Below are 26,612 nucleotides of genomic sequence, written 5' to 3'. Positions count from 1 at the left end.
ACTAGCGTCACAGGAATGGTTCAAAACATAGACAGTAGGAAGAGTCAGTCTTCTTGTACTTAAGTCGGCATTGTGCCTTTTGTATTTAATTCCGATGCAATTACGGTGTTTCGTCGTCAATAAGAAGGTCCAAGGGATACAGTAAACCTGACGTGAGGGATCGGAATCTATAACTAGTGTCACAGGAATGGTACAAAAAATAGTCAGTAAGAAGAGTTAGTCTTCTTGTACTTAAGTCGGCATTGTGCTTTTTCTATTTAATTCCGATGCAATTTCTGTGTTTCATCGTCAATAAGAAGGTCCAAGGGGTACACTAAACCTGGAGTGAAGCATCTGAATCTATAACTACTGTCACAGGAATGGTTCAAAAAATTGTCAATAAGAAGAGGCAGTCTTCTTCTAGTTAACTCGGCATTGTGCCTTTTCTATTTAATTCCGATGCAATTTCTGTGTTTCATCGTCAATAGGAAGGTCAGAGGGATACAGTAAACCTGAAGTGAAGCATCGGAATCTATAACTAGTGTCACAGGAATGGTTCAAAGCATAGTCAGTAAGAAGAGTCAGTCTTCATGTACTTAAGTCGGCATTGTGCCTTTTGTATTTAATTCCGATGCAATTTATGTGTTTCATCGTCAATAAGAAGGTCCAAATAATACAGTAAACCTGAAGTGAAGCATCGGAATCGATAACTAGTGTCACAGGAAAGGTTCAAAACACAGTCAGTAAGAAGAGTCAGTATTCTTGTCCTTAAGTCGGCATTGTGCCTTTTGTATTTAATTCCGATGCAATTTCTGTGGTTCATCGTCAATAAGAAGGTCCAAGGGATACAGTAAACCTGGAAGTAGCATCGGAATCTATAACTAGTGTCACAGGAATGGTTCAAAACATAGAAAGTAAGAAGAGTCCGTCTTCATGTACCTAAGTCGGCATTGTGCCTCTTGTATTTAATTCCGATGCAATTTCTGTGTTTCATCGTCGATAGGAAGCTCGAAGGGATACAGTAAACCTGAAGTGAAGCATCGGAATCTATAACTAGTGTCACAGGAATGGTTCAAAACATAGTCAGTATGAAGAAACAGTCTTCATTTACTTAAGTCGGCATTGTGGCTTTTGTATTTAATTCCGATGCAATTTCTGTGTTTCATCGTCAATAAGAAGGTCCAAGGGATACAGTAAACCTGAACTGAAGCATCGGAATCTATAACTAGTGTCAATGGAATGGTTCAAAACATAGACTGTAAGAAGAGTCAGTCTACTTGTACTTAAGTCGGCGATTTGCCTTTTGTATTTAATTACGGTGCAATTTCTGTATTTCATCGTCAATAAGAAGGACAGAGGGATACGGTAAACCTGAAGTGAAGCATCGGAATCCATAACTAGTGTCACAGGAATGGTTCAAATCATAGTCAGTAAGAAGAGTCAGTCTTCTTGTCCTTATGTAGGGATTGTGCCTTTTGTATTTAATTCCGATGCAATTTCTGTGTTTCATCGTCAATAAGAAAGTCCATAGGGTTACAGTAAACCTGGAGTCTAGCATCGGAATCTACAACTAGTGTCACAGGAATGGTTCAAAACGTAGACAGTAAGAAGAGTCAGTCTTCATGTACCTAAGCCGACATTGAGCCTTTAGTATTTAATTCCGATGCAATTTCTGTGTTTCATCGTCAACAAGAAGGTCCAAGGGATACAGTAAACCTGAAGTGATGCATCGGAATCTATAAGTAGTGTCACAGGAATGGTTCAAAACATAGTCAGTAAGAAAAGTCAGTCTTCATGTACTTAAGTCGGCATTGTGCCTTTTGTATTTAATTCCGATGCAATTTATGTGTTTCATCGTCAATGAGAAGGTCCAAGGGATACAGTAAACCTGAAGTGAAGCATCGGAATCCATTACTAGTGTCGCAGGAATGGTTCAAAACATAGTCAGTAAGAAGAGTCAGTCATCTTGTCCTTAAGGCGGAATTGTGCCTTTTGTATTTAATTCCAACACAATTTCTGTGTTTCATCGTCAATAAGAAGGTCCAAGGGTACAGTAAACCAGTAGTGTAGCATCGGAATCTATAACTAGTGTCACAGGAATGGTTCAAAACATAGACAGTAAGAAGATACAGTCTTCTTGTACTTAAGTCGGCATTGTGCTTTTGTATTTAATTCCGATGCAATTTCTGTGTTTCATCGTCATTAAGAAGGTCCAAGGGATACAGTTAACCTGAAGTGAAGCATCGGAATCTATATCTAGTGTCACAGGAATGGTTCAAACATAGTCACTAAGTAGAGTCGGTCTTCATGTACTTAAGTCGGCATTGTGCCTCCATTATTTAATACCGGTGTAATTACTGTGTTTCATCGTCAATAAGAAGGTCAGAGGGATACAGTAAACCTGAAGTGAAGCATCGGAATCTATAACTAGTGTCACAGGCATGGTTCAAAACATAGTCAATAGGAATAGTCAGTCTTCTTGTAGTTACGTCGGCATTGTGTCTTTTGTATTTAATTCCGATGCAATTTCTGTGTTTCTACGTGAATAAGAAGGTCAGAGGGATACAGAAACCATGAAGTGAAGAATCGGAGTCTATAACTAGTGTCACAGAAATGGTTCAAAACATAGTCAGTAAGAAGAGTCAGTCTTCTTGTAATTAAGTCGGCATTGTGCCTTTTGTATTTAATTCCGATGCAATATCTGTGTTTCATCGTCAATTTGAAGGTCCTAGGAATGCACTAAACCTGAAGTCAAGCATCGGAATCTTTAACTAGTGTCACAGGAATGGTTCAAAACATAGTCAGTAAGAGGAGTCGGTCTTCATGTACTTAAGTCGGCATTGTGCCTTTTGTATTTAATTCCGGTGAAATTTCTGTGTTTCATCGTCAATAAGAAGGTCAGAGCGATACAGTAAACCTGAAGTGAAGCATCGGAATCTATAACTAGTGTCACAGGAATGGTTCAACACATAGTCAGTAAGAAGAGTCAGTCTTCTTGTTCTTAAGTCGGCATTGTGGCTTTTGTATTTAATTCCGATGCGATTTCTGTGTTTCATCGTGAATACGAAGGTCAGAGGGATACAGTAACCCTGACGTGAAGCTTCGGAATCTATAACTAGTGTCACAGAATTCGTTCAAATCATAGTCAGTAAGAAGAGTCAGTCTTCTTGTACTTTAGTCGGCATTATGATTTTTGTAAATAATTCCGATGCATTTTCTGTGTTTCATCGTCAATAAGAAGGTCAGAGGGATACTGTAAACCTGAAGTGAAGCATAGGAATCTATAACTAGCGTCACAGGAATGGTTCAAAACATAGTCAGGAAGAAGAGTCAGTCTTCTTGTACTTGAGTCTGCATTGTGCCTTTTGTATTAAATTCCGATGCAATTTCTGTGTTTCATCGTCAATAAGAAGGTCAGAGTGATACAGTAAACCTAAAGTCAAGCATCTGAATCTATAACTAGTGTCACAGGAATGGTTCAAACATAGTCAGTAACAAGAGTTAGTCTTTTTGTACTTAAGTCGGCATTGTGCTTTTGTATTTAATTCCGACGTAGTTTCTGTGTTTCATCGTCAATAAGAAGGTCCAAATGATACAGTAAACCTGAAGTGAAGCATCGGAATCGATAACTAGTGTCACAGGAAAGGTTCAAAACATAGTCAGTAAGAAGAGTCAGTATTCTTGTCCTTAAGTCGGCATTGTGCCTTTTGTATTTAATTCCGAAGCAATTTCTGTGTTTCATCGTCATTAAGACGGTCCAAGGGATACAGTAAACCTGAAGTGAAGCATCGGAATCTATTACTGGTGTCACAGGAATGGTTCAAAACATAGTCAGCAAGACCAGTCGGTCTTCATGTACTTAAGTCGGCATTGTGCCTTTTCTATTAAATTCCGGTTTAATTTCTGTGTTTCATCGTCAATAAGAAGGCCAGTGGGATACAGTAAACCTGAAGTGAAGCATCGGAAACTATAACTAGTGTCACAGGAATGGTTCAAAACATAGTCAGTAAGAAGAGTCAGTCTTCTTGTACTTAAGTCGGCATTGTGCCTTTTGTATTAAATTCCGGTGCAATTTCTGTGTTTCATTGACAATTAGAAGGTCAGAGGGATACAGTAAACCTGCACTGAAGCATCGGAATCTATAACTAGGGTCACAGGAATGGTTCAAAACATAGTCAGAAAGAGGGGTAAGTCTTCATTTCCTTAAGTCGGCATTGTGCCTTTTGTATTTAATTCCGATGCAATTTCTGTGTTTCTTCGTGAATGAGAAGGTCAGAGGGATACAGTAACCCTGAAGTGAAGCATCGGAATCTATAACTAGTGTCAAAGAATCTGTTCAAAACACAGTCAGTAAGAAGAGTCAGTCTTCTTGTTCTTTAGTCGGCGTTGTGCCTTATGTATTTAATTCCGATATTAATTCTGTGTTTCATCGTCAATAAGAAGGTCAGAGGGATACAGTAAACCTGACATGAAGCATCGGAATCTATAACTACTGTCACAGGAATGGTTCAAAACATTGACATGAAGAAGAGTCAGTCTTCTTGTACTTGAGTCGGCATTGTGCCTTTTGTATTATATTCCGATGCGATTTCTGTTTTTCATCGTCAATAAGAAGGTCCAAGGGATACAGTAAGCCTGAAGTCAAGCATCGGAATCTATAACTAGTGTCACAGAAATGGCTCAAAACATAGTCAGTAAGAAGAGTCAGTCTTCTTGTACTTAAGTCGGCATTGTGCCTTTTGTATTAAATTCCGGTGCAATTTCTGTGTTTCATTGACAATAAGAAGGTCAGAGGGATACAGTAAACCTGCACTGAAGCATCGGAATCTATAACTAGGGTCACAGGAATGGTTCAAAACATAGTCAGAAAGAGGGGTAAGTCTTCATTTCCTTAAGTCGGCATTGTGCCTTTTGTATTTAATTCCGATGCAATTTCTGTGTCTCATCGTCAATAAGAAGGTCCGAGGGATACAGTAAACCTGAACTGAAGCATCGGAATCTATAACTAGTGTCAATGGAATGGTTCAAATCATAGACAGTAAGAAGAGTCATTCTACTTGTACTTCAGTCGGCATTGTGCCTTTTGTATTTAATTCCGGTGCAATATCTGCATTTCATCGTCAATAAGAAGGTCAGAGGGATACAGTAAACCTGATGTGAAGCATCGGAATCCATAACTAGTGTCACAGGAATGGTTCAAATCATAGTCAGTAAGAAGAGTCAGTCTTCTTGTCCCTAAGGCGGCATAGTGCCATTTGTATTAATTTCCGATGCAATTTCTGTGTTTCATCGTCAATACGAAGGTCCAAGGGATACAGTAACCTGGAGTGAAGCATCGGAATCTATAACTAGTGTCACAGGAATGGGTCAAAACGTAGACAGTAAGAAAATACAGTCTTCTTGTACTTAAGTCGGCATAGTGCCTTTTGTATTTAATTCCGAAGCAATTTCTGTGTTTCATCGTCATTAAGAAGGTCCAAGGGATACAGTAAACCTGAAGTGAAGCATCGGAATCTATTACTGGTGTCACAGGAATGGTTCAAAACATAGTCAGCAAGACCAGTCGGTCTTCATGTACTTAAGTCGGCATTGTGCCTTTTCTATTAAATTCCGGTGCAATTTCTGTGTTTCATCGTCAATAAGAAGGCCAGAGGGATACAGTAAACCTGAAGTGAAGCATCGGAAACTATAACTAGTGTCACCGGAATGGTTCAAAACATAGTCAGTAAGAAGAGTCAGTCTTCTTGTCCGTAAGTCAGCATTGGGCCTTTTTTATTTAATTCCGATGCAATTTCTGTGTTTCTTCGTGAATAAGAAGGTCAGAGGGATACAGTAACCCTGAAGTGAAGCATCGAAATCTATAACTAGTGTCAAAGAAACTGTTCAAAACACAGTCAGTAAGAAGAGTCAGTCTTCTTGTTCTTTAGTCGGCGTTGTGCCTTATGTATTTAATTCCGAAATTATTTCTATGTTTCATCGTCAATAAGAAGGTCAGAGGGATACAGTAAACCTGACGTGAAGCATCGGAATCTATAACTACTGTCACAGGAATGGTTCAAAACATAGACATGAAGAAGAGTCAGTCTTCTTGTACTTGAGTCGGCATTGTGCCTTTTGTATTATATTCCGATGCGATTTCTGTGTTTCATCGTCAATAAGTAGGTCCAAGGGATACAGTAAGCCTGAAGTCAAGCATCGGAATCTATAACTAGTGTCACAGAAATGGCTCAAAACATAGTCAGTAAGAAGAGTCAGTCTTCTTGTACTTAAGTCGGCATTGTGCCTTTTGTATTAAATTCCGGTGCAATTTCTGTGTTTCATTGTCAATAAGAAGGTCAGAGGGATACAGTAAACCTGCACTGAAGCATCGGAATCTATAACTAGTGTCACAGGAATGGTTCAAAACATAGTCAGAAAGAGGGGTAAGTCTTCATTTCCTTAAGTCGGCATTGTGCCTTTTGTATTTAATTCCGATGCAATTTCTGTGTTTCATCGTCAATAAGAAGGTCCAAGGGATACAGTAAACCTGAAGTGAAGCATCGGAATCTATTACTAGTGTCACAGGAATGGTTCAAAACATAGTCAGCAAGAAGAGTCGGTCTTCCTGTACTTAAGTCGGCATTGTGCCTTTTGTATTTAATTCCGGTGCAATTTCTGTGTTTCATCGTCAATAAGAAGGTCAGAAGGATACAGTAAACCTGAAGTGAAGCATCGGAATTTATAACTAGTGTCACAGGAATGGTTCAAAACATAGTCAGTAACAAGAGTCAGTCTTCTTCTCCGTAAGTCAGCATATGGCCTTTTGTATTTAATTCCGATGCAATTTCTGTGTTTCATCGTGAATAAGATGGTCAGAGGGATACAGTAACCCTGAAGTGAAGCAATGCAATCTATAACTAGTGTCACAGAAATTGTTCAAAACATAGTCAGTAAGAAGAGTCTGTCTTCTTGTACTTAATTGGGCATTGTGCCTTTTGTATTAAATTCCGGTGCAATTTCTGTGTTTCATCGTCGATAAGAAGGTCAGAGGGATACAGTAAACCTGCAGTGAAGCATCGGAATCTATAACTAGGGTCACAGGAATGGTTCAAATCATAGTCAGAAACAAGGGTAAGTCTGCATGTCCTTATGTCGGCATTGTGCGTTTTGTATTTAATTCCGATGCAATTTCTTTGTTTCATCGTCAATACGAAGGTCCAAGGGATACAGTAAAACTGGAGTGTAGCATCAGAAACTATAACTAGTGTCACAGGAATGGTTCAAAACATAGTCAGTAAGAAGAGTCAATCTTCATGTACTTAAGTCGGCATTGTGCCATTTGTATTTAATTCCGATGCAATTTCTGTGTTTCATCGTCAATAAGAAGGTACAAGGGATACAGTAAACCTGAAGTGAAGCATCGGAATCTACAACTAGTGTAACAGGAATGGTTCCAAACATAGTCAGTAAGAAGAGTGAGTCTTATTGTACTTATGTCGGCATTGTGCCTTTTCAATTTAATTCCGATGCAATTTCAGTGTTTCATCGTCAATAAGAAGGTCCAAGGGATACAATAAACCTGGAGAGAAGTATCGGAATCAATAAATAGTGTCAATGGAATGGTTCAAAGCATAGTCAGTAACAAGAGTCAGTCTTTTTGTACTTAAGTCGGCATTGTGCCTATTGTATTTAATACCGATGTAATTTCTGTGTTTCATCGTCAATAAGAAGGTCCAAATGATACAGTAAAAATGAAGTGAAGCATCGGAATCTATAACTAGTGTCAATGGAATGGTTCAAAACATAGAAAGTGCGAAGAGTCAGTCTTATTGTACTTAAGTCGGCATTGTGCGTTTTGTATTTAATTCCGGGCCATTTCTCTGTTTCATCGTCATTAAGAAGGTCAGAGTGATACAGTAAACCTATAGTGAAGTATCGGAATCTATAACTAGTGTCACAGGAATGGTTGAAAACATAGTCAGTAGGAAGAGTCAGTCTTCATGTTCTCATGTCGGCATTGTGCCTTTTGTATTTAATTCCGATGCAATTTCTGTGTTTCATCGACAATAAGAAGGTTCAAGGGATACAGTAAACCTGAAGTGAAGCATCGGAATCTATAACTAGTGTCACAAGAATGGTTCAAAACATAGTCAGTAAGAAGAGTCAGTCTTCATGTTCTCATGTCGGCATTGTGCCTTTTGTATTTAATTCCGATGCAATTTCTGTGTTTCATCGTCAATAAGAAGGTCCAAGGGATACTGTAAACCTGAAATGAAGCATCGGAATCTATAACTAGTGTCACAGGAATGGTTCAAAACATAGTCCGTAAGAAGAGTCAGTCTTCTTGTACTTAAGCCGCATTGAGCCTTTTCTATTTAATTCCGATGCAACTTCAGTGTTTCATCGTCAATAAGAAGGTCCAAGGGATACAGTAAACCTGGAGTGAAGCATCGGAATCTATAACTAGAGTCAATGGAATGGTTCAAATCATAGACAGTAAGAGGAGTCAGTCTTCTTGTACTTATGTCGGCATTGTGCTTTTTATATTTAATTCCGATGCAATTTCTGTGTTTCATCGTCAATAAGAAGGTCAGAGGGAACAGTAAACCTGAAGTGAAGCATCGGAATCTATAACTAGTGTCACAGGAATGGTTCAAAATCCAGTCAGTAAGAAGAGTCAGTTTTCTTGTCCTTACGTCGGCATTGTGCATTTTGTATTTAATTCCTATGCAATTTCTGCGTTTCATCGTCAATAAGAAGATCCCAGGGATACAGTAAACCTGGAGTGAAGCATCGGAATCTATAACTACTGTCACAGGAATGGTTCAAAACATAGACAGTAAGAAGATACAGTCTTCTTGTACTTATGTTGGCATTGTGCCTTTTGTATTTCATTCCGATGCAATTTCTGTGTTTCATGGTCAATAACAAGGTCCAAGGGATACAGTTAACCTGAAGTGAAGCATCGAAATCTATAACTAGTGTTACAGGAATGGTTCAAAACATAGTCAGTAAGAGGAGTGAGTCTTTTTGTACTTAAGTCGGCATTGTGCCGTTTGTATTTAATTCCGATGTAATTTCTGTTTTCATCGTCAATAATAAGGTCCAAATGATACAGTAATCCTGAAGTGAAGCATCGGATTCTATGACTAGTGTCACAGGAATGGTCCAAACATAGACAGTAAGAAGAGTCAGTCTTCTTGTACTTAAGTCGGTATTGTGCCTTTTGTATTTAATTCCGATGCAATTTCAGTGTTTCATCGTCAATAAGGTCAGAGGTATACAGTAAACCTGAAGTGAAGCATCGGAATCTATAACTAGTGTCACGGGAATGGTTCAAAACATAGACAGTAGGAAGAGTCAGTCTTCTTGTACTTAAGTCAGCATTTTGCCTTTTGTATTAAATTCCGATGCAATTCCAGTGACTCATCGTCAAAAAGAAGGTCCAAGGGATACAGTAAACCTGGAGTGAACCATCGGGATCTACAACTAGTGTCAGTGTGAGGGTTCAAAACATAGATAGTAAGAAGAGTCAGTCTTCTTGTACTTAAGTCGACATTGTGATTTTTGTATTAAATTCCGGTGCAATTTCTGTGTTGCATCGTCAATAAGTAGGTGAGAGGGATACAGTAAACCTGAAGTGAAGCATCAGAATCTATAACTATTGTCACAGGAATGGTTCAAAACATAGTCAGTAGGTAGAGTCAGTCTTCTTGTCCTTAAGTCGGCATTGCGCCCTTTGTATTTATTGCCGATGCAATTTCTGTGTTTCATCGTCAATAAGAAGGTCCAAGGGATACAGTAAACCTGGAGTGAAGCATCGGAATCTATAACTAGTGTCATAGGAATGGTTCAAAACATAGACAGTAAGAAGACACAGTCTTCTTGTACTTATGTCGGCATTGTGCCTTTTGCATTTAATTCCGATGGAATTTCTGTGTTTCATCGTCAATAAGAAGGTCAGAGGGATACAGTAAACCTGAATTGAAGCTTCGGAATCTATAACTAGTGTCACAGGAATGGTGAAAAACATAGTCAGTAAGCTGAGTCAGTCTTCTTGTCCTTAAGTCGGCATTGTGGCTTTTGTATTTAATTCCGATGCAATTTCTGTGTTTCATCGTCAATAAGAAGGTCCAATGGAACCAGTAAACCTGGTGTGTAGCATCGGAATCTATAACTAGTGTCACAGGAATGGTTCAAAACATAGACAGTAAGAAGAGTCAGTCTTCATTTACCTAAGTCGGCATTGAGCCTTTTGTATTTAATTCCGATGCAATTTCTGTGTTTCATCGTCAATAAGTAGGTCGAAGGGATACAGTAAACCTGGAGTGAAGCATCGGAATCTATAACTAGTGTCACAGGAATGGTTCATACCATAGACAGTACTTAAGTTGGCATTGTGCCTTTTGTATTTAATTCCGATGCGATTTCTGTGTTTCATCGTCAGTAAGAAGGTCCAAGGGATACAGGAAACCTGAAGTGAAGCATCGGAATCTATATCTAGCTTCACAGGAATGGTTCAAAACATAGTCAGTAAGAAGAGTCGGTCTTCATGTACTTAAGTGGGCATTCTGCCTTTTGTATTTAATTCCGATGCTATTTCTGTGTTCTATCGTCAATAAGATGGTCCAAGTCATACAGTAAACCTGAAGTGAAGCATCGGAATCTATAACTAGTGTCACAGGAATAGTTCAAAACATAGTCAGTAAGAAGAGTCAGTCTTTATGTACTTAAAACGGCATTGTGCCTTTTGTATTTAATTCCGATGCAATTTCTGTGTTTCATCGTCAATAAGAAGGTCCAAGGGATACAGTTAACCTGAAGTGAAGCATCGGAATCTATTACTGGTGTCACAGGAATGGTTCAAAACATAGTCAGCAAGACCAGTCGGTCTTCATGTACTTAAGTCGGCATTGTGCATTTGTATTAAATTCCGGTGCAATTTCTGTGTCTCATCGTCAATAAGACGGCCAGAGGGATACAGTAAACCTGAAGAGAAGCATCGGAATCTATAACTAGTGTCACAGGAATGGTTCAAAACATAGTCAGTAAGAAGAGTCAGTCTTCTTGTCCGTAAGTCAGCATTGGGCCTTTTATATTTAATTCCGATGCAATTTCTGTGTTTCTTCGTGAATAAGAAGGTCAGAGGGATACAGTAACCCTGAAGTGAAGCATCGGAATCTATAACTAGTGTCACAGAAACTGTTCAAAACATAGTCAGTAAGAAGAGTCAGTCTTCTTGTACTTGAGTCGGCATTGTGCCTTTTGTATTAAATTCCGATGCGATTTCTGTGTTTCATCGTCAATAAGAAGGTCCAAGGGATACAGTAAGCCTGAAGTAAAGCATCGGAATCTATAACTAGTGTCACAGAAATGGCTCAAAACATAGACAGTAAGAAGAGTCAGTCTTCTTGTACTTAAGTCGGCATTGTGCCTTTTGTATTAAATTCCGGTGCAATTTCTGTGTTTCATTGTTAATAAGAAGGTCAGAGGGATACAGTAAACCTGCACTGAAGCATCGGAATCTATAACTAGGGTCACAGGAATGGTTCAAAACATAGTCAGTAAGAAGAGTGAGTCTTCTTGTACTTAAGTCGGCATTGTGCATTTTCTATTTAATTCCGATGCAATTTCAGTGTTTCATTGTCAATAAGAAGGTCCAAGGGATACAGTAGACCTGTAAGTAGCATCGGAATCTATAACTAGTGTCACAGGAATGGTTCAAAACATAGAAAGTAAGAAGAGTCTGTCTTCATGTACCTAAGTCGGCATAGTGCCTTTTGTATTTAATTCCGATGCAATTTCTGTGTTTCATCGTCAATAAGAAGGTCCAAGGGATACAGTAAACCTGAAGTGAAGCATCGCAATCTATTACTAGTGTCACAGGAATGGTTCAAAACATAGTCAGCAAGAAGAGTCGGTCTTCCTGTACTTAAGTCGGCATTGTGCCTTTTGTATTTAATTCCGGTGCAATTTCTGTGTTTCATCGTCAATAAGAAGGTCAGAAGGATACAGTAAACCTGAAGTGAAGCATCGGAATCTATAACTAGTGTCACAGGAATGGTTCAAAACATAATCAGTAAGAAGAGTCAGTCTTCTTGTCCGTAAGTCAGCATAGGGCCTTTTGTATTTAATTCCGATGCAATTTCTGTGTTTCATCGTGAATAAGACGGTCAGAGGGATACAGTAACCCTGAAGAGAAGCAATGGAATCTATAACTAGTGTCACAGAAATTGTTCAAAACATAGTCAGTAAGAAGAGTCAGTCTTCTTGTACTTAAGTCGGCATTGTGCCTTTTGTATTAAATTCCGGTGCAATTTCTGTGTTTCATTGTCGATAAGAAGGTCAGAGGGATACAGTAAACCGGCAGTGAAGCATCAGAATCTATAACTAGGGTCACAGGAATGGTTCAAAACATAGTCAGAAAGAAGGGTAAGTCTTCATGTCCTTATGTCGGCATTGTGCCTTTTGTATTTAATTCCGATGCAATTTCTGTGTTTCATCGTCAATAAGAAGGTACAAGGGATACAGTAAACCTGAAGTGAAGCATCGGAATCTACAACTAGTGTCACAGGAATGGTTCAAAACATAGTCAGTAAGAAGAGTGAGTCTTCTTGTACTTATGTCGGCATTGTGCCTTTTCTATTTAATTCCGATGCAATTTCAGTGTTTCATCGTCAATAAGAAGGTCCAAGGGATACAATAAACCTGGAGTGAAGTATCGGAATCTAAAAATAGTGTCAATGGAATCGTTCAAAGCATAGTCAGTAACAAGAGTCAGTCTTTTTGTACTTAAGTCGGCATTGTGCCTATTGTATTTAATACCGATGTAATTTCTGTGTTTCATCGTCAATAAGAAGGTCCAAATGATACAGTAAACCTGAAGTGAAGCATCGGAATCTATAACTAGTGTCAATGGAATGGTTCAAAACATAGACAGTACGAAGAGTCAGTCTTATTGTACTTAAGTCGGCATTGTGCGTTTTGTATTTAATTCCGGTGCCATTTCTCTGTTTCATCGTCAATAAGAAGGTCAGAGGGATACAGTAAACCTATAGTGAAGTATCGGAATCTATAACTAGTGTCACAGGAATGGTTGAAAACATAGTCAGTAGGAAGAGTCAGTCTTCTTGTACTTTAGACGGCACATTTGCCTAATCTATTTAATTCCGATGCAATTTCAGTGTTTCATCGTCAATAAGAAGGTCCAAGGGATACAGTAAACCTGAACTGAGGCATCGGAATCTATAACTAGTGTCAATGGAATGGTTCAAAACATAGACAGTACGAAGGGTCAGTCTTCTTGTACTTAAGTCGGCATTGTTCCTTTTGTATTTAATTCCGGTGCCATTTCTCTGTTTCATCGTCAATAAGAAGGTCCAAGGGATACAGTAAACCTGGAGTGAAGCATCGGAATAAACAACTAGTGTCACAGGAATGGTTCAAATCATAGACGGTAAGAAGATACAGTCTTCTAGTACTTCAGTCGGCTTTATGCCTTTTGTATTTAATTCCGATGCAATTTCTGTGTTTCATCGTCAATAAGAAGGTCCAAGGGATACAGTAAACCTGAAGTGAAGCATCGGAATCTATAACTAGTATCACAGGAATGGTTCAAAACATAGTCAGTAAGAAGAGTGAGTATTCGTGTACTTAAGTTGGCACTGTGCCTCTTGTATTTAATTCCGGTGCAATATCTGTGTTTCGTCGTCAATAAGAAGGTCAGAGGGATACAATTAACCTGAGGTGAAGCATCGGAATCTATAACTAGTGTCACAGGAATGGTTCAAAACATAGTCAGTAAGAAGAGTCAGTCTTCTTGTCCTTAAGTCGGCCTTGTGCCTTTTGTATTTAATTCCGAAGCTATTTCTGTGTTTCATCGTCAATAAGAAGGTCCAAGGGATACAGTAAACCTGGCGTGAAGCATCGGAAACTATAACTAGTGTCACAGGAATGGTTCAAAGCATAGACAGTACTTAAGTGCTCATTGTGCGTTTTGTATTTAATTCCGATGCAATTTCTGTGGTTCATCGTCAATAAGAGGGTCCAAGGGATACAGTAAACCTGAAGTGAAGCATCGGAAGCTATAACTAGTGTCACAGGAATGGTTGAAAACATAGTCAGTAGGAAGAGTCAGTCTTCTTGTACTTAAGTCGGCATATTTGCTTAATCTATTTAATTCCGATGCAATTTCAGTTTTTCATCGTCAATAAGAAGGTCCAAGGGATACAGTAAACCTGAAGTGAAGCATCGGAATCTATAACTATTGTGACAGTAATGGTTCAAAACATAGTCAGTAAGAAGAGTCGGTCTTAATGTACTTAAGTCGGCATTGTGCCTTTTGTTTTTATTCCGATGCAATTTCTGTGTTTCATCGTCAATAAGAAGGTCCAAGGGATACAGTAAACCTGAAGTCAAGCATCGGAATCTATAACTAGTGTCACAGGAATGGTTCAAAGCATAGACTGAAAGAAGATACAGTCTTCTTGTACTTAAGTCGGCATTGTGCCTTTTGTATTTTCTTCCGATGCAATTTCTGTGTTTAATCGTCAATAAGAAGGTCAGAGGGATACAGTAAACCTGGAGTGTAGCATCTGAATCTATAACTAGTGTCACAGGAATGGTTCAAAACATTGACAGTAAGAAGAGTCAGTCTTCATGTACTTAAGTCGGCATTGTGCCTTTTGTATTTAATTCCGATGCAATTTCTGTGTTTCATCGACAATAAGAAGGTTCAAGGGATACAGTAAACCTGAAGTGAAGCATCGGAATCTATAACTAGTGTCACAAGAATGCTTCAAAACATAGTCAGTAAGAAGAGTCAGTCTTCATGTTCTTATGTCGGCATTGTGCCTTTTGTATTTAATTCCGATGCAATTTCTGTGTTTCATCGTCAATAAGAAGGTCCAAGGGATACTGTAAACCTGAAATGAAGCATCGGAATCTATAACTAGTGTCACAGGAATGGCTCAAAACATAGTCAGTAAGAAGAGTCAGTCTTCTTGTACTTAAGGCGCATTGTGCCTTTTCTATTTAATTCCGATGCAACTTCAGTGTTTCATCGTCAATAAGAAGGTCCAAGGGATACAGTAAACCTGGAGTGAAGCATCGGAATCTATAACTAGAGTCAATGGAATGGTTCAAATCATAGACAGTAAGAGGAGTCAGGCTTCTTGTACTTATGTCGGCATTGTACCTTTTATATTTAATTCCGATGCAATTTCTGTGTTTCATCGTCAATAAGAAGGTCAGAGGGAACAGTAAACCTGAAGTGAAGCATCGGAATCTATAACTAGTGTCACAGGAATGGTTCAAAATCCAGTCAGTAAGAAGAGTCAGTCTTCTTGTCTTGAAGTCGGCATTGTGCCATTTGTATTTAATTCCTATGCAATTTCTGCGTTTCATCGTCAATAAGAAGGTCCCAGGGATACAGTAAACCTGGAGTGAAGCATCGGAATCTATAACTAGTGTCACAGGAATGGTTCAAAACATAGACAGTAAGAGGATACAGTCTTCTTGTACTTAAGTTGGCATTGTGCCTTTTGTATTTCATTCCGATGCAATTTCTGTGTTTCATAGTCAATAACAAGGTCCAAGGGATACAGTTAACCTGAAGTGAAGCATCGAAATCTATAACTAGTGTCACAGGAATGGTTCAAAACGTAGTCAGTAAGAGGAGTGTGTCTTTTTGTACTTAAGTCGGCATTGTGCCGTTTGTATTTAATTCCGATGTAATTTCTGTTTTCATCGTCAATAATAAGGTCCAAATGATACAGTAATCCTGAAGTGAAGCATCGGATTCTATAACTAGTGTCACAGGAATGATCCAAACATAGACAGTAAGAAGAGTCAGTCTTCTTGTACTTAAGTCGGCATTGTGCCTTTGTATTTAATTCCGATGCAATTTCTGTGTTTCATCGTCAATAAGAAGGTCCAAGGCATACAGTAAACCTGTAGTGAAGCATCGGAATCTATAACTACTGTCACATGAATGGTTCAAAACATAGACAGTAAGAAGATACAGTCTTCTTGGCCTTAAGTCGGCATTGTGCCTTTTGCATTTAATTCCGGTGCAATGTCTGTGTTTCATCGTCAATAAGAAGGTCAGATGGATACAGTAAACCAGAAGGGAAGCATCGGAATCTATAACTAGTGTCACAGGAATGGTTCAAAACATAGTCAGTAAGAAGAGCCAGTCTTCTTGTCCTTAAGTCGCATTGTGCCTTATCTATTTAATTCCAATACAACTTCAGTGTTTTATCGTCAATAAGAAGGTCCAAGGGATACAGTAAACCTGGAGTGAGGCATCGGAATCTATAACTAGAGTCAATGGAATGGTTCAAAACATAGACAGTAAGAAGAATCAGTGTTCTTGTACTCATGTCGGCATTGTGCCTTTTCTATTTAATTTCGATGCAATTTCTGTGTTTCATCGTCAATAAGAAGGTCAGAGGGAACAGTAAACCTGTTGTGAGGCATCGGAATATATAACTAGTGTCACAGGAATGGTTCAAAACCCAGTCAGTAAGAAGAGACAGTTTTCTTCTCCTTAAGTCGGCATTGTGCCTTTTGTATTTAATTCCTATGCAATTTCTGTGTTTCATCGTCAATGAGAAGGTCCAAGGGATACAGTAAACCTGGTGTGTAGCATCGGAATCTATAACTAGTGTCACAGGAATGGTTCAAAACATAGTCAGTAAGAAGAGTCAGTCTTCATGTACCTAAGTCAGCATTGTGCCTTTTGTATTTAATTCCGATAGAATTTCTGTGTTTCATCGTCAATAAGAAGGTCCAAGTGATACAGTAATCCTGAAGTGAAGCATCGGATTCTATAACTAGTGTCACAGCAATGGTTCAAAACCTAGACAGTAAGAAGAGTCAGTCTTCTTGTACTTAAGTCTTCATTGTGATTTTTGTATTTAATTCCGGTGTAATTTCTGTGTTGCATCGTCAATAAGAAGGTCAGAGGGATACAGTAAACCTGAAGTGAAGTATCGGAATCTATAACTAGTGTAACAGGAATGGTTCAAAACATAGTCAGTAAGTAGAGTCAGTCTTCTTGTCCTTAAGTCGGCATTGTGCCTTTTGTATTCATTGCCGATGCAATTTCTGTGTTTCGTCGTCAATAAGAAGGTCCAAGGGATACAGTAAACCTGGAGTGAAGCATCGGAATCTATAACTAGTGTCACAGGAATGGTTCAAAACATAGACAGTAAGAAGATACAGTCTTCTTGTACTTATGTAGGCATTGTGCCTTTTGTACTTAATTCCGATGGAATTTCTGTGTTTCATCGTCAATAAGAAGGTCAGGGGGATAGAGTAAACCTGAAGTGAAGCTTCGGAATCTATAACTAGTGTCACAGGAATGGTTCAAAGCGTAGTCAGTAAGCAGAGTCAGTCTTCTTGTCCTTAAGTCGGCGTTGTGGCTTTTGTATTTAATTCCGATGCAATTTCTGTGTTTCATCGTCAATAAGAAGGTCCAAGGGATACAGTAAACCTGGTGTGTAGCATCGGAATCTATAACTAGTGTCACAGGAATGGTTCAAAACATAGTCAGTAAGAAGAGTCAGTCTTCATGTACCTAAGTCAGCATTGTGCCTTTTGTATTTAATTCCGATGCAATTTCTGTGTTTCATCGTCAATAAGTAGGACCAAGGGATACAGTAAACCTGGAGTGAAGCATCGGAATCTATAACTAGTGTCACAGGAATGGTTCAAAACATAGACAGTACTTAAGTCGGCATTGTGCTTTTTGTATTTAATTCCGATGTGATTTCTGTGTTTCATCGTCAATAAGAAGGTCCAAGGGATACAGGAAACCTGAAGTGAAGAATCGGAATCTATAACTAGTGTCACAGGAATGGTTCAAAACATAGTCAGTAAGAAGAATCAGTCTTCATGTACTTAAGTCGGCATTGTGCCTTTTGTATTTAATTCCGATGCAATTTCTGTGTTTCATCGTTAATAAGAAGGTCCAAGGGATACAGTAAACCTGAAGTGAAGCATTGGAATCTATAACTAGTGTCACAGGAATGGTTCAAAACATAGTCAATAAGAAGAGTCAGTGTTCTTGAACTTCAGTCGGATTGTGCCTAATCTATTTAATTCCGATGCAATTTCAGTGTTTCATCGTCAATAAGAAGGTCCAAGGGATTCAGTAAACCTGGAGTGAAGCATCGGAATCTATAACTAGTGTCAATGGAATGGTTCAAAACATCGACAGTAAGAAGAGTCAGCCTTCTTGTACTTAAGTCGGCATTGTGCCTTTTGTATTTAATTCCGGTGCAATTTCTGTGTTTCATCGTAAATAAGAAGGTCAGAGGGATACAGTAAACCTGAAGTGAAGCATCGGAATTTATAACTAGTGTCACAGGAATGGTTAAAAACATAGTCAGTAAGAAGAGTCAGTCTTCTTGTCCTTAAGTCGGCATTGTGCCTTTTGTATTTAATTCCGATGCAATTTCTGTGTTTCATCGTCAATAAGAAGGTACAAGGGATACAGTAAACCTGGTGTGAAGCTTCGGTATCTATAGCTAGTGTCACAGGAATGGCTCAAAACATAGACAGTACTTAAGTCGGCAATGTGCCTTTTGTATTTAATTCCGATGCAATTTCTGTGTTTCATCGTCAATAAGTAGGTCCAAGGGATACAGTAAACCTGGAGTGAAGCATCGGAATCTATATCTAGTCTCACAGGAATGGTTCAAAGCATAGACGGTACTTAAGTCGGCATTGTGCCTTATGTATTTAATTCCGATGCGATTTCTTTGTTTCATCGTCAGTAAGAAGGTCCAAGGGATACCGGAAACCTGAAGTGAAGCATCGGAATCTATAACTAGTGTCACAGGAATGGTTCAAAACATAGTCAGTAAGAAGAGTCGGTCTTCATGTACTTAAGTCGGCATTCTGCCTTTTGTATTTAATTCCGATGCAATTTCTGTGTTTTATCGTCAATAAGAAGGTCCAAGTCATACAGTAAACCTGAAGTGAAGCATCGGAATCTATAACTAGTGTCACAGGAATGGTTCAAAACATAGTCAGTAAGAAGAGTCAGTCTTTATGTACTTAATTCGGCATTGTGCCTTTTGTATTTAATTCCGATGCAATTTCTGTGTTTCATCGTCAATAAGAAGGTCCAAGGGACACAGTAAACCTGAAGTGAAACATTGGAATCTATAACTAGTGTCACAGGAATGGTTCAAAACATAGTCAGTAAGAAGAGTCAGTCTTCATGAACTTAAGTCGGCATTGTGCATTTTCTATTCAATTCCGATGCAATTTCAGAGTTTCATCGTCAATAAGAAGGTCCAAGGGATTCAGCAAACCGGGAGTGAAGCATCGGAATCCATAACTAGTGTCAATGGAATGGTTCAAAACATCGACAGTAAGAAGAGTCAGTCTTCTTGTCCTTAAGTCGGCATTGTGCCTTTGTATTTAATTCCGATGCAATTTCTGTGTTTCATCGTCAATAAGAAGGTCCAAGGCATACAGTAAACCTGTAGTGAAGCATCGGAATCTATAACTACTGTCACATGAATGGTTCCAAACATAGACAGTAAGAAGATACAGTCTTCTTGGCCTTAGGTCGGCATTGTGCATTTTGCATTTAATTCCGGTGCAATATCTGTGTTTCATCGTCAATAAGAAGGTCAGATGGATACAGTAAACCAGAAGGGAAGCATCGGAATCTATAACTAGTGTCACAGGAATGGTTCAAAACATAGTCAGTAAGAAGAGCCAGTCTTCTTGTCCTTAAGTCGCATTGTGCCTCATCTATTTAATTCCAATACCACTTCAGTGTTTTATCGTCAATAAGAAGGTCCAAGGAATACAGTAAACCTGGAGTGAGGCATCGGAATCTATAACTAGAGTCAATGGAATGGTTCAAAACATAGACAGTAAGAAGAGTCAGTCTTCTTGTACTCATGTCGGCATTGTGCCTTTTCTATTTAATTTCGATGCAATTTCTGTGTTTCATCGTCAATAAGAAGGTCAGAGGGAACAGTAAAACTGAAGTGAGGCATCGGAATCTATAACTAGTGTCAAATCAATGGTTCAAAACCCAGTCAGTAAGAAGAGACAGTTTTCTTGTCCTTAAGTCGGCATTGTGCCTTTTGTATTTAATTCCTATGCAATTTCTGTGTTTCATCGTCAATGAGAAGGTCCAAGGGATACAGTAAACCTGGTGTGTAGCATCGGAATCTATAACTAGTGTCACAGGAATGGTTCAAAACATAGTCAGTAAGAAGAGTCAGTCTTCATGTACCTAAGACAGCATTGTGCCTTTTGTATTTAATTCCGATAGAATTTCTGTGTTTCATCGTCAATAAGAAGGTCCAAGTGATACAGTAATCCTGAAGTGAAGCATCGGATTCTATAACTAGTGTCACAGCAATGGTTCAAAACCTAGACAGTAAGAAGAGTCAGTCTTCTTGTACTTAAGTCTTCATTGTGATTTTTGTATTTAATTCAGGTGCAATTTCTGTGTTGCATCGTCAATAAGAAGGTCAGAGGGATACAGTAACCCTGAAGTGAAGTATCGGAATCTATAACTAGTGTATCAGGAATGGTTCAAAACATAGTCAGTAAGTGGAGTCAGTCTTCTTGTCCATAAGTCGGCATTGTGCCTTTTGTATTCATTGCCGATGCAATTTCTGTGTTTCGTCGTCAATAAGAAGGTCCAAGGGATACAGTAAACCTGGAGTGAAGCATCGGAATCTATAACTAGTGTCACAGGAATGGTTCAAAACATAGACAGTAAGAAGATAATGTCTTCTTGTACTTATGTAGGCATTGTGCCTTTTGTACTTAATTCTGATGGAATTTCTGTGTTTCATCGTCAATAAGAAGGTCAGGGGGATAGAGTAAACCTGAAGTGAAGCTTCGGAATCTATAACTAGTGTCACAGGAATGGTTCAATGCGTAGTCAGTAAGCAGAGTCAGTCTTTTTGTCCTTAAGTCGGCATTGTGGCTTGTGTATTTAATTCCGATGCAATTTCTGTGTTTCATCGTCAATAAGAAGGTCCAAGGGATACAGTAAACCTGGTGTGTAGCATCGGAATCTATAACTAGTGTCACAGGAATGGTTCAAAACATAGACAGTAAGAAGAGTCAGTCTTCATGTACCTCAGTCGGCATTGAGCCTTTTGTATTTAATTCCGATGCAATTTCTGTGTTTCATCGTCAATAAGTAGGACCAAGGGATACAGTAAACCTGGAGTGAAGCATCGGAATCTATAACTAGTGTCACAGGAATGGTTCAAAACATAGATAGTACCTAAGTCGCCATTGTGCTTTTTGTATTTAATTCCGATGCGATTTCTGTGTTTCATCGTCAATAAGAAGGTCCAAGGGATACAGGAAACCTGAAGTGAAGAATCGGAATCTATAACTAGTGTCACAGGAATGGTTCAAAACATAGTCAATAAGAAGAGTCAGTGTTCTTGAACTTCAGTCGGATTGTGCCTAATCTATTTAATTCCGATGCAATTTCAGTGTTTCATCGTCAATAAGAAGGTCCAAGGGATTCAGTAAACCTGGAGGGAAGCATCGGAATCTATAACTAGTGTCAATGGAATGGTTCAAAACATCGACAGTAAGAAGAGTCAGTCTTCTTGTACTTAAGTCGGCATTGTGCCTTTTGTATTTAATTCCGGTGCAATTTCTGAGTTGCATCGTAAATAAGAAGGTCAGAGGGATACAGTAAACCTGAAGTGAAGCATCGGAATTTATAACTAGTGTCACAGGAATGGTTAAAAACATAGTCAGTAAGAAGAGTCAATCTTCTTGTCCTTAAGTCGGCATTGTGCCTTTTGTATTTAATTCCGATGCAATTTCTGTGTTTCATCGTCAATAACAAGGTCCAAGGGATACAGTAAACCTGGAGTGAAGCATCAGAATCTGTAACTAATGTCAATGGAATGGTTCAAAACATAGACAGTAAGAAGAGTCAGTCTTCTTGTACTTAAGTCGGCATTGTGACTTTTGTATTTAATTCCGGTCAATTTCTGTGTTTCATCGTCAATAGGAAGGTCAGGGGAATACAGTAAACCTGAAGTGAAGCATCGGAATCTATAACTAGTTTCACTTTAATGGTTCAAAGCATAGTCAGTAAAAAGAGTCAGTCTTCTTGTCCTTAAGTGGGCGTTGTGCCTTTTGTATTTAATTCCGATGCAATTTCTGTGTTTCATCGTCAATAAGAGGGTACAAGGGATACAGTAAACCTGGTGTGAAGCATCGGTATCTATAGCTAGTGTCACAGGAATGGCTCAAAACATAGACAGTACTTAAGTCGGCAATGTGCCTCATGTATTTAATTCCGATGCAATTTCTGTGTTTCATCGTCAATAAGTAGGTCCAAGGGATACAGTAAACCTGGAGTGAAGCATCGGAATCTATATCTAGTCTCACAGGAATGGTTCAAAGCATAGACAGTACTTAAGTCGGCATTGTGCCTTATGTATTTAATTCCGATGCGATTTCTGTGTTTCATCGTCAGTAAGAAGGTCCAAGGGATACCGGAAACCTGAAGTGAAGCATCGGAATCTATAAGTAGTGTCACAGGAATGGTTCAAAGCATAGTCAGTAAGAAGAGTCGGTCTTCAAGTACTTAAGTCGGCATTCTGCCTTTTGTATTTAATTCCGATGCAATTTCTGTGTTTTATCGTCAATAAGAAGGTCCAAGTCATACAGTAAACCTGAAGTGAAGCATCGGAATCTATAACTAGTGTCACAGGAATGGTTCAAAACATAGTCAGTAAGAAGAGTCGGTTTTTATGTACTTAAGTCGGCATTGTGCCTTTTGTATTTAATTCCGATGCAATTTCTGTGTTTCATCGTCAATAAGAAGGTCCAAGGGACACAGTAAACCTGAAGTGAAGCATTGGAATCTATAACTAGTGTCACAGGAATGGTTCAAAACATAGTCAGTAAGAAGAATCAGTCTTCATGAACTTAAGTCGGCATTGTGCATTTTCTATTCAATTCCGATGCAATTTCAGAGTTTCATCGTCAATAAGAAGGTCCAAGGGATTCAGTAAACCGGGAGTGAAGCATCGGAATCTATAACTAGTGTCAATGGAATGGTTCAAAACATCGACAGTAAGAAGAGTCAGTCTTCTTGTCCTTAAGTCGGCATGTGCCTTTGTATTTAATTCCGATGCAATTTCTGTGTTTCATCGTCAATACGAAGGTCAGATGGATACAGTAAACCAGAAGGGAAGCATCGGAATCTATAACTAGTGTCACAGGAATGGTTCAAACATAGTCAGTAAGAAGAGCCAGTCTTCTTGTCCTTAAGTCGCATTGTGCCTTATCTATTTAATTCCGATACAACTTCAGTGTTTTATCGTCAATAAGAAGGTCCAAGGGAAACAGTAAACTTGGAGTGAGGCATCGGAATCTATAACTAGAGTCAATGGAATGGTTCAAAACATAGACAGTAAGAAGAGTCAGTCTTCTTGTACTCATGTCGGCATTGTGCCTTTTCTATTTAATTTCGATGCAATTTCTGTGTTTCATCGTCAATAAGAAGGTCAGAGGGAACAGTAAACCTGAAGTGAGGCTTCGGAATCTATAACTAGTGTCACATCAATGGTTCATAACCCAGTCAGTAAGAAGAGACAGTTTTCTTCTCCTTAAGTCGGCATTGTGCCTTTTGTATTTAAATCCTATGCAATTTCTGTGTTTCATCGTCAATGAGAAGGTCCAAGGGATACAGTAAACCTGGTGTGTAACATCGGAATCTATAACTAGTGTCACAGGAATGGTTCAAAACATAGTCAGTAAGAAGAGTCAGTCTTCATGTACCTAAGTCAGCATTGTGCCTTTTGTATTTAATTCCGATAGAATTTCTGTGTTTCATCGTCAATAAGAAGGTCCAAGTGATACAGTAATCCTGAAGTGAAGCATCGGATTCTATAACTAGTGTCACAGCAATGGTTCAAAACCTAGACAGTAAGAAGAGTCAGTCTTCTTGTACTTAAGTCTTCATTGTGATTTTTGTATTTAATTCCGGTGCAATTTCTGTGTTGCATCGTCAATAAGAAGGTCAGAGGGATACAGTAAACCTGGAGTGAAGCATCAGAATCTGTAACTAATGTCAATGGAATGGTTCAAAACATAGACAGTAAGAAGAGTCAGTCTTCTTGTACTTAAGTCGGCATTGTGACTTTTGTATTTAATTCCGGTCAATTTCTGTGTTTCATCGTCAATAGGAAGGTCAGGGGAATAGAGTAAACCTGAAGTGAAGCATCGGAATCTATAACTAGTTTCACTTTAATGGTTCAAAGCATAGTCAGTAAAAAGAGTCAGTCTTCTTGTCCTTAAGTGGGCGTTGTGCCTTTTGTATTTAATTCCGATGCAATTTCTGTGTTTCATCGTCAATAAGAGGGTACAAGGGATACAGTAAACCTGGTGTGAAGCATCGGTATCTATAGCTAGTGTCACAGGAATGGCTCAAAACATAGACAGTACTTAAGTCGGCAATGTGCCTCTTGTATTTAATTCCGATGCAATTTCTGTGTTTCATCGTCAATAAGTAGGTCCAAGGGATACAGTAAACCTGGAGTGAAGCATCGGAATCTATATCTAGTCTCACAGGAATGGTTCAAAGCATAGACAGTACTTAAGTCGGCATTGTGCCTTATGTATTTAATTCCGATGCGATTTCTGTGTTTCATCGTCAGTAAGAAGGTCCAAGGGATACCGGAAACCTGAAGTGAAGCATCGGAATCTATAACTAGTGTCACAGGAATGGTTCAAAGCATAGTCAGTAAGAAGAGTCGGTCTTCAAGTACTTAAGTCGGCATTCTGCCTTTTGTATTTAATTCCGATGCAATTTCTGTGTTTTATCGTCAATAAGAAGGTCCAAGTCATACAGTAAACCTGAAGTGAAGCATCGGAATCTATAACTAGTGTCACAGGAATGGTTCAAAACATAGTCAGTAAGAAGAGTCGGTCTTTATGTACTTAAGTCGGCATTGTGCCTTTTGTATTTAATTCCGATGCAATTTCTGTGTTTCATCGTCAATAAGAAGGTCCAAGGGACACAGTAAACCTGAAGTGAAGCATTGGAATCTATAACTAGTGTCACAGGAATGGTTCAAAACATAGTCAGTAAGAAGAATCAGTCTTCATGAACTTAAGTCGGCATTGTGCATTTTCTATTCAATTCCGATGCAATTTCAGAGTTTCATCGTCAATAAGAAGGTCCAAGGGATTCAGTAAACCGGGAGTGAAGCATCGGAATCTATAACTAGTGTCAATGGAATGGTTCAAAACATCGACAGTAAGAAGAGTCAGTCTTCTTGTCCTTAAGTCGGCATGTGCCTTTGTATTTAATTCCGATGCAATTTCTGTGTTTCATCGTCAATACGAAGGTCAGATGGATACAGTAAACCAGAAGGGAAGCATCGGAATCTATAACTAGTGTCACAGGAATGGTTCAAAACATAGTCAGTAAGAAGAGCCAGTCTTCTTGTCCTTAAGTCGCATTGTGCCTTATCTATTTAATTCCGATACAACTTCAGTGTTTTATCGTCAATAAGAAGGTCCAAGGGAAACAGTAAACTTGGAGTGAGGCATCGGAATCTATAACTAGAGTCAATGGAATGGTTCAAAACATAGACAGTAAGAAGAGTCAGTCTTCTTGTACTCATGTCGGCATTGTGCCTTTTCTATTTAATTTCGATGCAATTTCTGTGTTTCATCGTCAATAAGAAGGTCAGAGGGAACAGTAAACCTGAAGTGAGGCATCGGAATCTATAACTAGTGTCACATCAATGGTTCATAACCCAGTCAGTAAGAAGAGACAGTTTTCTTCTCCTTAAGTCGGCATTGTGCCTTTTGTATTTAAATCCTATGCAATTTCTGTGTTTCATCGTCAATGAGAAGGTCCAAGGGATACAGTAAACCTGGTGTGTAGCATCGGAATCTATAACTAGTGTCACAGGAATGGTTCAAAACATAGTCAGTAAGAAGAGTCAGTCTTCATGTACCTAAGTCAGCATTGTGCCTTTTGTATTTAATTCCGATAGAATTTCTGTGTTTCATCGTCAATAAGAAGGTCCAAGTGATACAGTAATCCTGAAGTGAAGCATCGGATTCTATAACTAGTGTCACAGCAATGGTTCAAAACCTAGACAGTAAGAAGAGTCAGTCTTCTTGTACTTAAGTCTTCATTGTGATTTTTGTATTTAATTCCGGTGCAATTTCTGTGTTGCATCGTCAATAAGAAGGTCAGAGGGATACAGTAAACCTGAAGTGAAGTATCGGAATCTATAACTAGTGTAACAGGAATGGTTCAAAACATAGTCAGTAAGTAGAGTCAGTCGTCTTGTCCTTAAGTCGACATTGTGCCTTTTGTATTCATTGCCGATGCAATTTCTGTGTTTCGTCGTCAATAAGAAGGTCCAAGGGATACAGCAAACCGGGAGTGAAGCATCGGAATCTATAACTAGTGTCACAGGAATGGTTCAAAACATAGACAGTAAGAAGATACAGTCTTCTTGTACTTAAGTAGGCATTGTGCCTTTTGTACTTAATTCCGATGAAATTTCTGTGTTTCATCGTCAATATGAAGGTCAGGGGGATAGAGTAAACCTGAAGTGAAGCTTCGGAAACTATAACTAGTGTCACAGGAATGGTTCAAAGCG

Source organism: Schistocerca serialis, chromosome 8 (assembly GCF_023864345.2).
Source record: "Schistocerca serialis cubense isolate TAMUIC-IGC-003099 chromosome 8, iqSchSeri2.2, whole genome shotgun sequence".
In the NCBI taxonomy this organism is placed as follows: domain Eukaryota; kingdom Metazoa; phylum Arthropoda; class Insecta; order Orthoptera; family Acrididae; genus Schistocerca; species Schistocerca serialis.
This window is presented reverse-complemented; position numbering follows the sequence as displayed.